The sequence below is a fragment of the Zonotrichia leucophrys genome, chromosome 2, assembly GCF_028769735.1.
Source record: "Zonotrichia leucophrys gambelii isolate GWCS_2022_RI chromosome 2, RI_Zleu_2.0, whole genome shotgun sequence".
Taxonomy (NCBI): Eukaryota; Metazoa; Chordata; class Aves; order Passeriformes; family Passerellidae; genus Zonotrichia; species Zonotrichia leucophrys.
The window spans coordinates 142,015,443-142,030,198 of record NC_088171.1 but is presented as its reverse complement, the minus strand read 5'-3'; the positions used below and the strand labels follow the sequence as shown (position 1 = coordinate 142,030,198).

Below are 14,756 nucleotides of genomic sequence, written 5' to 3'. Positions count from 1 at the left end.
CCATTGAATATTTGTCCACATGAATAAGATCCCTTTTAGCCTCCTCTTCTCCAGGCTGAGCTGTCTCAGCTCTCTCAGCCTCTCCTCATATGACAAGGGCTCCAAGCTGTTAATTGCCTCCATGGCCCTTCAGTCTGTCCCTGTCTGTCATACAGGGCAGTCCAGGTCTGAGCTCAGCACCCAGATGTCTCTAGCCAGGGATGAGCCAACAGAAGTCTCATCTCCCCCACCTGCTAGCAGATGTGCCAGCAGCTGATGGTCACTGCTACAGGAGTGAATTGATTTTTCCCAGGATTCCAGGGAAAGCCAGAGGGAAACCACTTTTCCCCAGGAACAACTTGTCTACCAAGTTGTTTTCCAGCAGTTTCTGGACTTCATGAACTTTGTGTTGAACCACTTCTCCAGCCTGTCCAGGTCCCCCTGAATGGCAGCACAGCCCTCTGCCCTGTAGCTGCTCCTCGTGGGTTTGTATCACCTGCAGACTGCTGGGGGTCCATTGGTCACAGCAAAGACACGGAACAGTTCTGGCCCCAGTATCAGCCCCTGAGTGCTCCTCTAGGAACTGGAGACATCATGGTGCACATCATGATCCCCTGGGCCCCACTGTGGAGCCAGTGCGTTCAGTTTTGGTTTCCCTTAGTAAATCCATGCTGAGTACTCCCAAGCACCTTCTTGTTCTTTGTATGTTTGGGAATGGTTTCCAGGTCTGTCTCATCACCTTCCCAAGGTCTGTGGTGAGGCTGGCTGTCCTACAGCTTTCCTCATCCTCCTCCTTGCTGTCCCTGAGACAGGAGTGGTGTTCAGGCCTCAGGATCACCACCACCATTGACAGGACAGTGGGAGTTGCCTCTCTCTGACACCTGCCTGCTCTCCTCACATCCAGGAATGCATCCCAGCAGCTCCCATGGAGTCCTGAATGCCCACATTGTTTAAATGTGTTCCCCATCCTGTCCCTCTGCTGAAAACCTGACTTCTGATCTGTGGGGTTCAGCACCACTGAGTGTTGTTGTTTCACCTGTTCTAAATCAGCATTTGCAAAACTGAACTCATGCCACAGTAACCTGGTTTTCAGGCTGGGGAAGGATTTTAACTCCTGCATTCTGTGTCAGCACCTGTTCTGGGAGTATAGCCCTTCCCTTTCCAGCAGGCAGGGGCTTGCCCAGCACCAGCTCCCTGCCCATCCACACAAGAGCTTTGATGGTGTCTGAGGCACTGCAGCTTCCCCTGGCATCCACATCTCCCTCCAGGTGTGCTCCAGGTGGATGAACAGCACAGTGGTTCAGGCAACTCTGACAAGAGCCCTGAGGTCAGCCCTGCTGTAGAGATCTGGAGTTGTGCTGGGTCACACATTTCCAGGAATGGAGGAGCCTGGGCTGCCTCTTACCAGGAATGAGGAGAACTGGCTGAACTGGGGGTGGACAGGATTAACACAGCAATGGCTGCAGCCTGCACGTACACCAGAGGTGGGGCAGGCTGAGTCAATCACTTCATAAAAATCTGTGCAGCCCACTGCACTCCCCTCAAGGGCAGCACAGTGATCTCCCCTAAAGCCCAGAATCACAGGATCACTTGGGTTGGAGAAGATCTCCAAGATTACAGAGTCCAACCTTTGACTGAACACAGCCATGTCAAATAGACCATATCACCAAGTTCCACATCCTGTCTTTAAGTAAGTTCTTAAACACCTGCAGGAAGTGACAGCTTTCCTTAGGCCCAGAGTTTTACCATGTTCTAGTGACATTATCCAGCTGTTGTTACAAGGGTAACAAGTACCAGTGTACCACTGTGTGAATCAATTTAAGTCATCCTCAAGTCACAAATTCAGCTGTTGCCCTATGGTGGAGTTGACTTTGGGTGGAGGCCAGATGCTCATCCAGCTTCTCTATCACTTCCTTTCTCAGCTGGAAAGGGAGAAAAAATAAGATGGAAAATTACTTACAGCTTGAGATAAGTCAGTTTACCAAAGCAAAAGCAGAAGTTTGCACATGCACAAGCAAAGAAAATAAAAAACAAAATTATTCTCTACTTCCCATCAGCTGCTTCCCAGGAAGAAGGGCCTCAGCAACAGAGCAGTTGCTACAGAAGGCAAACATTGTAAAAAACAAATGCACCCTCTTGCTCCTCACTTTTGTAGCTGTTGTGATGCTGATGTCATGCAGTATGGAATACCCCTCTGGTCAGTCTGGCCGGCTGGCCTGGCTTTGTCCCTCCCAGGATCTGGCCCACCTCAGCCCCTTGGTGGGCAGGGGATGTTGGAGAGGCAGGGCTGGTGCTGTGCCAGCCTTGCTCAGCAGCAGCCAAAACTCTGGGGTGCTACCAACACCTTTCAGTGCCAGTGCAGAGCACACCCTGTGAGGGCTGCTGTGGCAAAATGAACTCCCTCTCAGCCAGACCCAATATATACCAAATCACCCTCTGGTTACCATTTGATTTTCATTCAGATATCAGCTAAACACCATTTGTTCATTGTTCGATCACTAATAAAAGCCTTTTAGTTAATTCCATGCTGGTTGCTTTTCATGACTCAGCTTTGAAGCCAGATAACCAAATGAAGCTGTAGAGCAGAAGAAAGGGAGCACCATGGTAAGACAGCACAAAAAAAAAAAAAAAAAAGAGAAAGGAGAAGGTGAAATGGGTGAGGTGGGAAGTCAGGTGTCACCCGGCATTAACAACCTGAAGTCTTAAATGTTTAACCACACAAGAACTATGCATTTCTACTTTAACAGGTAGGAAAGCAAAGAGTAACAGTGGGGAAATACGAATTGGTGTCACACTCTCTTTTCTCTATTTCAATTAATTTTTAAGCTTTTCCTTTAGAAAGCTCTAAACTTTCCCCAAATGACTGCACATATTCTGTCCCTGCAGTAGTACAGCTTCCTAAAGATGGCTAAATTAAAATACACAGAAAACTCTAAATGCATTAAGACTTACTTTACTAATGCAATTATTTATGATGAAGCTTCAAATTTTAGGCAAGAACAGCTACAAGGGGCATTCACTGACAGTGCACATTCACTGGCAGTGTACATTACATTGCTGGGACTCAGCAAGAGGAAAAATCAATAATGATATTATTAAGGAAAGCTAAGGTTCATAGACCAGAAAAAAAAACGTGGAAAAAATAATTGCAATTGGTTTCTACATCTGCAGTAGCCCATAAACATCAGCAGGAATCTTTCCTGTGCTCCAGATCATCACAGTATTCCTCAGCAGGGATTATATCCCTGCATTTCTTATTCTGCATTACACTCACAGTCTTAGAAATTATTTATGAAGCCCTGACTGAACTGATCTGCTTTGAGGTGTATCCAAAATGCCTGGATTAAGTGGCTTTCCTTCCCAGAAATTACCAGATCTCCTGCCTCATTTGGGTAAAAACCACCAGTGCAAGGAATCCCTTTCACTCCAAGCAGATACAAACAGACCAATGAATAGTGTGCTACAGAAATTAAAATGCAATTAATGCAAATTTTAATTATGGTTCTTAATTTTAACTCCTGTGGCTCTTCAGATGAAACTAGAAAAATTAATATTTAGAATAATTATATAGGTGTGACTAGCAGGCATCAATTAATTATACTCATGACTAATGTCTCATATGTCCATAATTAAAATAAGTAGAAATCCATGAAAACAGATCATTTCTGCATGCTTTTGTCTTTCAAACCTTGTCCTTTGAATGCCATTTCCATCTCTATTTTGCATTTAGAAAATAAGCATCTTCACCAAATACTGAGATAATCAAGATTATTTCCTTGTAGAGGTATGCCATTTCTTAAAATCAGATTATAGGGATATTTTGAAGCTGTGCAGGTCTCCAAGGTACTGGAATCAAAAGAGTCTTCTTAGCAGCATTGAGCAGTGATGACTGGTAAATGCAGAAAGTTGAGAGGAGAAATACCTCCCTGTTCCAGGCTTTAATTTATCTGGCTATAACAATGGTATATGACAAATACAGTAGCTGATAGGTGAAAGGAAACAGCAGTCTGACACTGCAGAAAATTCTTGGGAAGCACAGAAGAACTTGGATTACCCACTGTGTGAGAACAGAAGAAGCATCCTGTTTCTTTGAAAGCCTGGGGAAACCACCCAGCTGTCAGGGTGATGGATTCATTGCAGGCCTGCAGCCAGATTGTGTGCACTGAACAAAGATCCCACACAAAGTGCACAAGTACTGTCTTAACTCTGCAATAAACAAACTCATTTTGCTCTCCTTGAGCTGGTGAGTCTCATTTTCATACACTACAGACAGGTGCTGTGTGCAGGCACTATGTGGGTTAGAGTGATGCTGGGTGATGCTGATGGGATCTGACACATGAAAACAGGAGAGCTCTGATTTCATTATCCCAAGCTGGGCTTGCACAAAACATCTCTATGCACTGTCTGTTTGCAGATGTCATTTGCAGCAGAAACTAGCCTGTATGGGATAGAAAATGTAATCACCAAATGCATTATAGAGAGACAGCAACTCCATGTATGCCCTGCAGCAACCAGCAAGTGCCCTTTGTGTACAAAGGTGTGCTGGTTTTGGCTGCATCAGAGGCAATTTTTTTCCCAGTGTTTTGGATTTGTGCTGAGCACAAGGTTGATAATATAGAGATGTTTGTGTTATTGCTGAGCAGGGTTTGCACAGAGCCAAGGCCTTTTCTGCTTTTCCTACAGCCATGCTGGTGAGGAAGCTGGGTGTACAGGGGAGGCTGGGAGGAGACACAGCCAGGACAGGTGACCCAAACTGACCAAAGGGATATTCCAGAGCAAATGACATCATGCCCAGGATATAAAGTGTGGGAAAGAAAGAGGAAAGAGGGGATGTTTGGACTGATGGTGTTTGTCTTCCCAAGTCACTGTTACATGCGATGGGGCACACATAACAGAGATGGCTGAACACCTGCCTGCCCATGGTAAACAGTGAATTAATTCTTTGTTTTGCTTTGTTTGTGTGCGTGGCTTTTGCTTTCCCTATTAAGCTGTCTCTATCTCAACCCCTGAGTCTTCTGGCTTTTACCCTTACAATCCTCTCCCTGATCTCACTGGTGGGGGAGTGAGTGAGCAGCTGCCTGGGGCTTGGCTGGGGTTAAACCACAACAATAGGAAACTCTAGTAAGCCAACACCCAGTTTCCACCCCCTGTAAATACCTGTGGTTGCCCAGTTACTGTATGGCCAAACCCAAGCCACAGTGGTGCCACTTCAGAGCTCACCTTTGGCACAGAAAAACTCGAGTACTGGATCTGATTCCTGCCTGGTGATGTCAGTAGAAATGGAGACCTTGGAGCAGAAAGCTGTATAGGTATAGACAGCATTAGTCAGGAAAGTTTTCTAGCATCAGAAAAGACACCAGGGAGCACAGGTGACTGCCAGCATCCCAGGAGAGCCTGTTGCAAAAGTTTATCTCATTCCTGTTGATTCTAAGTTGAAAAAGAAAACTTTCCTAGAAAAAGCAGAGTAAGGCTCAAGGTTAACAGAATCACTTATTAAGGGCTCAAGAGCAGATGGAGGCAGGGGCTCAGGAGAAGGTTTCCTGTAGGTGACCCTATGTCATCTCAAATCTTGATGGATTTATGTGTCTGCAACAGCTTGTGCATCAAGATGGGATCCTTATCACCAAAATACATTTCAAACCCCATTTTAAAAAGCAAAACCAGGATTAGCCAAAATCCATGTACATCCACCATATTCCCAAAATAGTGACTGATTTCTTGTTACCAATGACCTCCTCTGCAAGAGTTTCCTCCAGCAGACATAAGCAAAGCACTGTTCTGGCGGAGGAAATGCAGAGGCAGCAAATAGATCCAGTCACAAGGAAGGTGGTAAAGCTTTGTAACTTAAAACCTTAATAGCAGGGTTTTATTTATGTTGAAATATAGGTGAGGGGTTCATTTATGCCATACATAAAAAGTTTATGAACCAGTGCTCAGCACTGTGCCCAGGAGCCCCACATCAACCTTTGGATCCAGGATCTTGATTCACAAGTGCATAAAACATGTCAGGACCCATCCTGTGGTGCAGCATGGCCCACACCCAAAATACAGCAGTCTGGTTCATCCAGTGTTTGCAATGATCCCTCCTCTAGGCTATTCCCTTTTCCCTGAAGTCATTCCCAGGAGGATGCAAGGCCATCATAGGCAGAGCACCACCAATTGTCCTTGGGTGTCTCCCAGGGTAGGTGAAGCCACAGCAGGGACCATGGACCCTTATCCCTCTGCAAGCTTCCCCTGCCTGTCCTGCCCTTAAAGAATCCAGCCTCACAGCCTAGAAGCACCCATGAGGTCAAACTCACACCACCAGTGCTGCCATGAGTGTACTGACACAGTTAGAAATCAATGCTTGAACATACAATTCTGTGTACTTTTATACTGTGTATATATATACTGTATACTGTATGCTTTTACTAGGCAAGACAAATTTTCAGGACCATATAAGTATCAGCCCCTACATCAGGGCTATCAGAAACCACACCAGGATTAAGATGCCCTTGCCTGAATGAAGGATGTGAATCTGCACCTGAAGGAAACCAGCTGCATCACAGAAACCTGAAAAAGCTGTAGTTGCATAACAATGGCTCACAGGTAAACAAGGTGTTGAGCCAAAGAAAACTCATATGTTCCCATAAAAAAAACAAATTAGCTACTCTAATAGCATAGGTGGGACCATCTAAAATTGGATGAGTATTCAACACACCCCACTGGGTGCTTCTCAAGAGCTGCTGACTACCTGTGTTCCTATTGCCTTAACATTAATGAGTGTTTCAGCATTTGACCCATGGTTCTGCCATTTGTCATTGCTGGATTGGTAACCTGTGCTTGAAGAGGGTTTTAAGCTCTAAAACCTGGCTGCAATACTAGAAATCACTTCTTCAATGGCCCTTGACAATCTCTACCTTCTGAAAATGATACCAGCAAAGGCCAAACACTTCACTCTGCAGCTTCCCTTGACCCTGCCTGAAGTTCCTGCTCTGCCATACAATGCTCTGTCAGTGCAAAGGCCTATTTCAAGCAAAATTGTCATGTGCTTGCTTTAGCCCTTCCCTAACAATTTCCAACATCCTGTTTACCTTTTTATCTGGTGCTGCCAGCTGGGTGGAAGCATGGAGAGGACCAGTCATGGTGATTCCAGGACACTCTCAGTTGGGTTCCACCATCATCACTGGTGTTGGACAGCAGCACAAACAACACGTGTGTCACCAGGTGGATGATTTGCTCTGCCTGGTGGCACAGCTGAAGGGAGGAAGCAGAATGGTTCAGGAGCATCAGGGAGTCTGAGAGGGAGACAGACTGGTAGAACCTGCCTCCCTGAGACAGGAACAACCACCAGGAAAAATATATGATCAAGGATCTCCTGTATCTTCCTCCCCATCAGGCAGAAAACAGTGGCTCCAAAGAGAGGAATAAATGGATAAAAAGTCCTTACCTGGGCAGCAGATGAAATCCCTCCCTGTCCACCTCACTCTCCCAGGTGCCTCTGTACAGTATGCTTGAGGCGCTGCAGGTGGAATGACAGTCAGCATGTGATGAGGACGAAGGTCCAGCTATACCAGAGGTATTGGCAGAGTCAGAAAGGCCTAAACAAGACATCACAACCACCTCTGTGAGGAAGAAAAGTTGGGTTGTAGTTGTAGGTGATTCCTTTCTAAGGGGAACAGAGGGTCTAATATGCTGGATGAATGCTCCTGTTAGGAAAGTCTGATGCCTCCCTGAGATCCAGGGTCAGGATCCCAGGAACTCCAGGAAACTTCCTAGCCTGACACAGCTCCATGACCCATTACTGGTCTTCCATGTGGGGGGCAGTGAAGCCACAACATCCCAATCCAAGGGTCATCCAAAGAGACTTCAGCCCCTTGGCTTGGTTGGTAAGGGAAGTGGAGCACATAATTTTTCCCCCTATCCTTCCAGTTGCTGGCAAAAACAATAAGTAAGAAACAGATGGACCCAGTCTAATTCATGGCTCTGTGGCTGGTGTCACTGCCAGAATTTTGGTTCCTCTGACAATCGGATGGGCTACTACCCATCACCAGGCTTGCTGCCATCAGGTGAGATTCACCTTTCTCAGAAGGAGAAGGGGCTCTTTGCTCAGGACCCTGGGGGGGGCATTGATAGCGCTTTAAACTAGACATGTCAGGGAAGAGGGATAATATGAGGCTTGCCCCTGACAAGCTGTGGGAGGATGCACCAAGGTTAAAGGGACAGAGTGCTAGTGAGGGCCCTCAGACAAGCGGCTCTAGAGGTGTTATCTACATTGGAGAACACTGTAAATCTTATGGAGATGAGCCAGGGACACCTGGGGTAATAGAGGCAATCAGGGAAACACCAGTGAAATACCTCAAAGGAATTAAGGGGTGAATCTCTAAGAAGGTGACACAGCTGACAGCCCAGCTGAAATGCCTGTACACCGATGAACCCAACAGACATGAGCTGGAAGCCACCATGCTGCTGGAAAGCTGTAACCTACTTGCCATTGCTGAAACGCGGTGGGACAGATCCCATGACTGGAGTGAGGCTATTGAGAAGGGAACCTTGTGGTTGGTGTCACTACAGGCCACTGCAGAAGGGGAACCAGCTGATGAAGCCTTCCTGCTCCAGCTGCAGGAGGCATCGCACTCTCTGGCATTCACATTCTCTGAAAAATTCCCTCACCCAGGGTTTTTCTCCTGGGAAGCTGAAAGGCAGTGAGAGAGGCCTCAGAGAAAAGGAAAACTATTCTTATCTCATTTGCTTCTCCTGTGTTGTGCTCATTTGGAATGTGTTTGGAGATTGTTTACCCACAAGTGATCATTTCATTGGATTCTGGTGTGAGTTGTTTTGACTCATTGGCCAATTGGAGCCAAGCTGCGTCAGGACTCTTTCCAGAGTCACAAGTTTTCATTATTATCTTTTTAGCATTCCATAAGTATCTTTTCTGTATTCTTTAGTAAAGTATGCTTTAACATAGTATAATGAAGTAATAAATTGGCCTTCTGATAAGATGGAGTCAGATGCATCACAATAGCACTCACAGACTCCTGTCCTGCTGGGGGAATTCAACCACCCTGACATCTCCTGGGGAAGCAGCACAGCAAGCTGTAAGCAGTGCAGGAGAATCCTGGAATGCCTGGAGGGAAACTTCTCCAGCCAGGTAATAGCCAGCCCTGCCAGAGGGGACACAATGCTGGACCTGATGGCCGTGAATGCAGTGAGCTCAGCTAGGACACCAAGACTGGAGGCAGCAGGCAACAAGACTGCCTGGGCCACAGGGATCGTGCAGTGGTGGAGTTCACACTCCTGAGGAATGTGGGTCAGGCAAAGAGTAAAATCTGGACTCTGAATTTTAGGAAAATAGGACCCCCTGAAAACCACCCTCTGGAACAAGGCAGCAGAAGAGAGCTGCCAGATCTTTAAGGATGCTTTCCATAGAGTGTGAGAGACCGTAATCACCAGGAGCAAGAAATCAGGCAAGGAGGGCAAGAGATTGGTGTGGCTGAGGAGGGGCCTGCTAGTCAAACTACAGGGCAAGAAACAAATGAACAGGCAGTGGAAACAAGGACAGGCAACCTGGGGAAATTATAGGGATGAGGTTTGGTTGTGTTGGCACAGGGTGAAGAAGGCCAAGGCACAGCTAGAACTGAACCTGGCAAGCCTCAAAGAATAACAAGGACTTTTACAGATTTGTTAACCAGAAAAGGAGGGTCAAAGAAAGAAGTAAGGCCATGAAACTGGTAACAAGGGATGAGGAGAGGCCTGAGCTACTCAACAGGTTTTGCCTCAGTCTTCAATGGAAACCTCTCTTCCACACCTCTCAAGTGGATGGACAGCAGGATGGAAACTGAGGGAACAAAGTGATTCCCTCTATTAGAAAAGACCACATTTGTGAGGAATCTGAGTAGCCCGAACTTACAGAAGTCTATAGGACCCAAAAAGATACCTGCCTGTTTTCATTATATCACAAGAGTTTTATTGTCATTATATTGTAAAGGTTCCATATTGCTAGAATTTCGTACCTCCTTGATGTTTCTGGTAGGCAGCTCCTCTAAGCACTGACTCCTCCTTCTTCTCACAGAAGGCAACTGACTCCAGTTCCCCTCAAGCAACCAATCCACTATTTTATAACACTCTTCTTATTGGCTACAGCTGTGGCCTGTTAAAGTCAGGCCTGCTCCTAATCTTTAATAATTAACCCAGCTGCAACTCTTTAGGGGGTAAGATGACTTTCCATACTACATTTATTTACTTATATTCTATCCCCTTACACCTGCCAGAGTCCTGAGGGAATTAGCTGATGTAGCTGCCAAGCCACTCTCCATGATATCCAAAATTCATGGCAGTCAGGTCCACACAACTGGAAAAGGGGAAATCTACCTGTCTTTAAAAAGGGTAAAAAGGAGATAGGAAGGAGTATGACGGGTGTGGTGGTTAAGATAGCAATTGTAATGCTGGTCGGTTTGCTAGTACGTCATTATTTTATATGGTTCATGGTGTGGGGAGGGAGTGTAATTGTTGCACAGTATGCGAGAGGAAGGTAGGAGAATAGGCTTAGCAGGGAGAGGAGGGAGATAAGTGTGGCTGCTGGGGCTATGTCTTGCTTAGTTAGTTAGTTCCTGGATAATAAGTCATTTGGGCAGGAATCCTGCCAGGGGAGGGAGCCCTGCAAGGGAGAGCAGGGTTAGGAGCAGCATTGCGTTTAAGGACAGAATTTTGGTTCATGCAGTTATTAGGGCAGATAGTTTTAAGACTTTAATTGTGTTTAGGGTGAGGAAAACAGTTGCAGTTATTACAGCGTACAGGTAGAAGTTGAGGAGGATGAGTTTAGCGGTGTAGATGATTATGATTCCTATTCAGCCTAGGTAAGAGATGGAAGAAAAGGCTAAGATTTTTCAGATTTGTGTTTGGTTGAGACTCATTCATCCCCCTAGGGCTGCTGAGAGGATAGCTAAGATAGGTAAGAGAGTAGGATTTAGTAAGGGTGAGGTTATGTAGAGTGGTGTGATTGGGGGGAGTTTTATGATTGTAGATAAGAGGAGGCTGGTGGTGAGAGGAGAGCCTTGGAGTACTTCTGGAAATCAGAAGTGGAAGGGCACTAGTTCTAGTTTTATTGTGATTGCTGAGGTGAGGATCAGGCAGGATGTTGAGTGGGCAAGCTGGGTGATGTCCCACTGTCCAGTATGTCATGCGTTGGTTATGCTGGAGAATAAGACAAGGGCAGAAGCAGCTGCTTGGGTTAGGAAGTATTTAGTGGCAGCTTCAATGGCTCATGGGCATCTCCTCTAAGCACTGACTCCTCCTTCTTCTCACAGAAGGCAACTGACTCCAGTTCTCCTCAAGCAACCAATCCACTATTTTATAACACTCTTCTTATTGGCTACAGCTGTGGCCTGTTAAAGTCAGGCCTGCTCCTAATCTTTAATAATTAACCCAGCTGCAACTCTTTAGGGGGTAAGATGACTTTCCATACTACATTTATTTACTTATATTCTATCCCCTTACACCTGCCAGAGTCCTGAGGGAATTAGCTGATGTAGTTGCCAAGCCACTCTCCATGATATTCAAAAATTCATGGCAGTCAGGTCCACACAAATGGAAAAAGGGAAATGTACCCATCTTTAAAAAGGGTAAAAAGGAGGAACCTGGGAACTACTGACCCATCAGCCTGGGAACACCGTGGAGCAGATCCTCCTAGAAGCTGTGCTAGAGCACCTGGAGAACAGGGAGTGATTCAGCTGTTCAAGCCAGACACCTTCACCAAGGACTGTGAGGGGTGTGTTCATCTTTGGACAAGAGAAGGACTACAGATGCCAGCTCTCTGGACTTCTGTAAGGCCTTTGTCAAGGTCCCCCGCTACATCCTTTTTAAATTGGAGAGCTATGGATTTGGTGGGTGCACAGTTCTGTGAATAAGGAACTAGTTCAATGGTCACAGCCAGAGGGTAGTGGTCAATGGCTCGATGTCCAGACATAGTGATGAGTGGTGTCTCTCAGGGCTCTGTATTGGCATCAATACTGTTCAATATGTTTATCAATGACACAGACACCAGAATTGAGTGCACCCTCAACAAGTTTGCAGATGAAACCAAGCTGAGTGGTGCAGCTGACACACCTGAGGGCCAGGATCCCATCCAGAGGGGCCCTGACAGACTTGAGGACTGGGCCCATGGAACCTTCATGAGGTTCAGCAAGGCCAAATGCAAGGTCCTGCACAGGTACTGAGGAAACTCCCAGTATTTATAAAGGCTGGGGAAGAAATGGCTCAAGAGCAGCCCTGCCAAGAAGGACTTGGGGGCGCTGGTAGATGGGTCTGGCCGTGACCCAGCAGTGTGCACCCACAGCCAGAAAGTCAATTGTATCCTGGGCTGCATCAAAAGCAGCAGGGCAAAGGAGGTGATTGTCCCCCTTTGCTCTGCTCATGTGAGACTGTCCCTAGAGAACTGCATCCAGCTCTGGGGTGCCCAGCACAGGAAGAACCTGTCAAAGCAGGGCCAGAGGAGGGCCTGGATGATGTTTAGAGGATGAAGTCAGTCTCCAATGAAAACAGACTAAGAAAGATGTTCAGCCTGGAAAAAAGGCTCCAGGGAGACCTTATTGAGGCCTTCCAGTACTTGACAGTGTTCTATAAGAAGGATGGGGACAAACTTTTCAGCAAGACCTGTTGCAATAGGACAAGGGACAATGGTTTTAAACAGGAAAAGGGCTGATTTATACTAGCACTAGAAAGATGTTTTTACAATGAGGATGTTCAGACACTGGAACAGGTTGCCCACAGAGGTGGAGGGTAGACAGCCAACCCTGCAAACTTTCAGGATCTGGCTTGACAGGGCTCTGGCAACCTCATCTAGCTGAAAATGTCCTTGCTCATTGCAGTGGCGTTGGAGTAGATGAGATTTAAACATCCCTTCCAAAATAAATTATTCTATGATCAGGACTACTTTTCCTATTTACATTACTTTGCTTATATTAACAGTGGATTTCAGTTACCATTTAAAATACCATGGCAGCTTTTATTGTCAGTACTTTGAGTAATTTCATCTCAGCAAGCTTAGTCATGCCTCTGTTCACTCTGCACAGCACAGGAGTTTCACAGGGAACTGTTTAGGAGCTGCTGACACTATTTTCCATGTAGTACTGTGTCATGCTGAACAAGCCAGAATTTCAGGATGAATAATTTATCAACTGCCCATATTTATTCTGGATTGAACGGATTTCACTTTTCTGCAGAATACACAAGCTGGTTTCAGAGAGCAGTATGTCCAAGGACTATGACCCAACACTAAATTAATGCCCTCCTGTCACAAAACAACCCATGAGCAGCAACAGTATTGCAGCAAAGACCAACACAGGTTGGTGGGGATGTGGGCAGCCTTTGAAGTAGCAAAGATCACAGATTACACATGGAAAGCCAGTACAGGCAGCATGTTCCACACCTTTCCCACCTACCCCTGTGGTGTTTGTGAGATCCCTAGGATGAGGTAAGAGATGAGAATTTGACTCCATGTTCTCAGAAGGCTGATTTATTATTTTATGATATTATATTAAAAGTAATTATATACTAAAACTATACTAAACTATAGAGAAAGAATACATCAGAAGGCTAGAAAGGAATGAATAATAAAAACCCATGACTTCTCAGAACATCGACACAGCTGGACCATGACTGGTCATTAAATTGGAACAATTCACGTGCTGGGTAAACAGTCTCCAAATCACATTCCAAAGCAGCAAAACAGGGAGAAGCTGAAGCTTCCCAGCTTCCCAGGAGAAGAAATCCTGGTGAAGGGATTTTTCAGAAAATATCATGGTGACATACCCTGTCTGCAGTGCAGCAGCTGAATCCTGTGTCCAGTCTTGGGCCCCTCACTACAAGAAGGACACTGAGGGGCTGGAGTGGGCCCAGAGAAGGAAGTGGAGCTGGGAAAGGTCTGGAGCACAAATATTGTGAGGAGCTGCTGAGAGAGCAGGGGGTGTTTAGCCTGGAGAAAAGGAGGCTCAAGTGGGACCTTATCACTCTCTACAACTGCCTGAAAGGAGGCTGCAGCCAGGTCAGGGTCTATCTCCTCTCCCAGGCAATCAGTAACAGGACAAGAGGAAATGGCTTCAGGCTGTGCCAGGTGCAGTTCACATTGTACATCAGAGAAGTTTCTTCACTGGAAGGGTGGTTATGCACTGGAATGGGCTGCTCAGGCAAGTGTGGACTCACCACCCCTGGAAGTGTTCAAGAAGCAACTGGACATGGCATTTGGTGCTATGCTTTAGTTGACATGGTGGTGTTCAGTCAAAGCTTGGACTTGATCTTGGCTGTCTGTTCCAAAGTTTATGATTCTATGATTCCATGATACTGTCAGTCTCCTCTTTCCACCACAAGCAAGTTTTCATACTCCTGCACCATGTGAACATCTACAGACCCACCACTATGTAGCTACTTCTCTTCTTCCTCTCCAGCAGCTGCAGCTGCATCAGTCTAGGAAGAGAGGGATAACCACATCTCACAACTCCTATCTCCTTGTGCCCACAACACTTACCTAACAGCACATCATTGCCATGAAATGTTGCAGTGTAGAAATCCTTTGAATTAACCCCTTCAGAGTTAGAAAATAGACAACTCACAAGTTGCATCAAATATGCCTGCATTCTGCTCCTCTCAAATTCTGAATTGTGCCTGTGACAAAACCTTCCTCACATGCTGCTTTATTTGTGGCATATAGGTGTAGAGAATGAAAATAAGGATTTACAGACCATCTGTTGCATGCTGTGGTGCTGCTGGATTCCATTTCTCTGTTTTACCTATGGACATGATTC

At 46.0% G+C, this 14,756-nt stretch overlaps 1 pseudogene; it reads right to left on the bottom strand.

Moving 5' to 3' along the window:
- Positions 1-10,426: 10,426 nt before the first annotated feature.
- Positions 10,427-11,923, bottom strand: LOC135442944 (NADH-ubiquinone oxidoreductase chain 2-like; annotated as a pseudogene).
- Between the last annotated feature and the right edge of the window lie 2,833 nt (positions 11,924-14,756).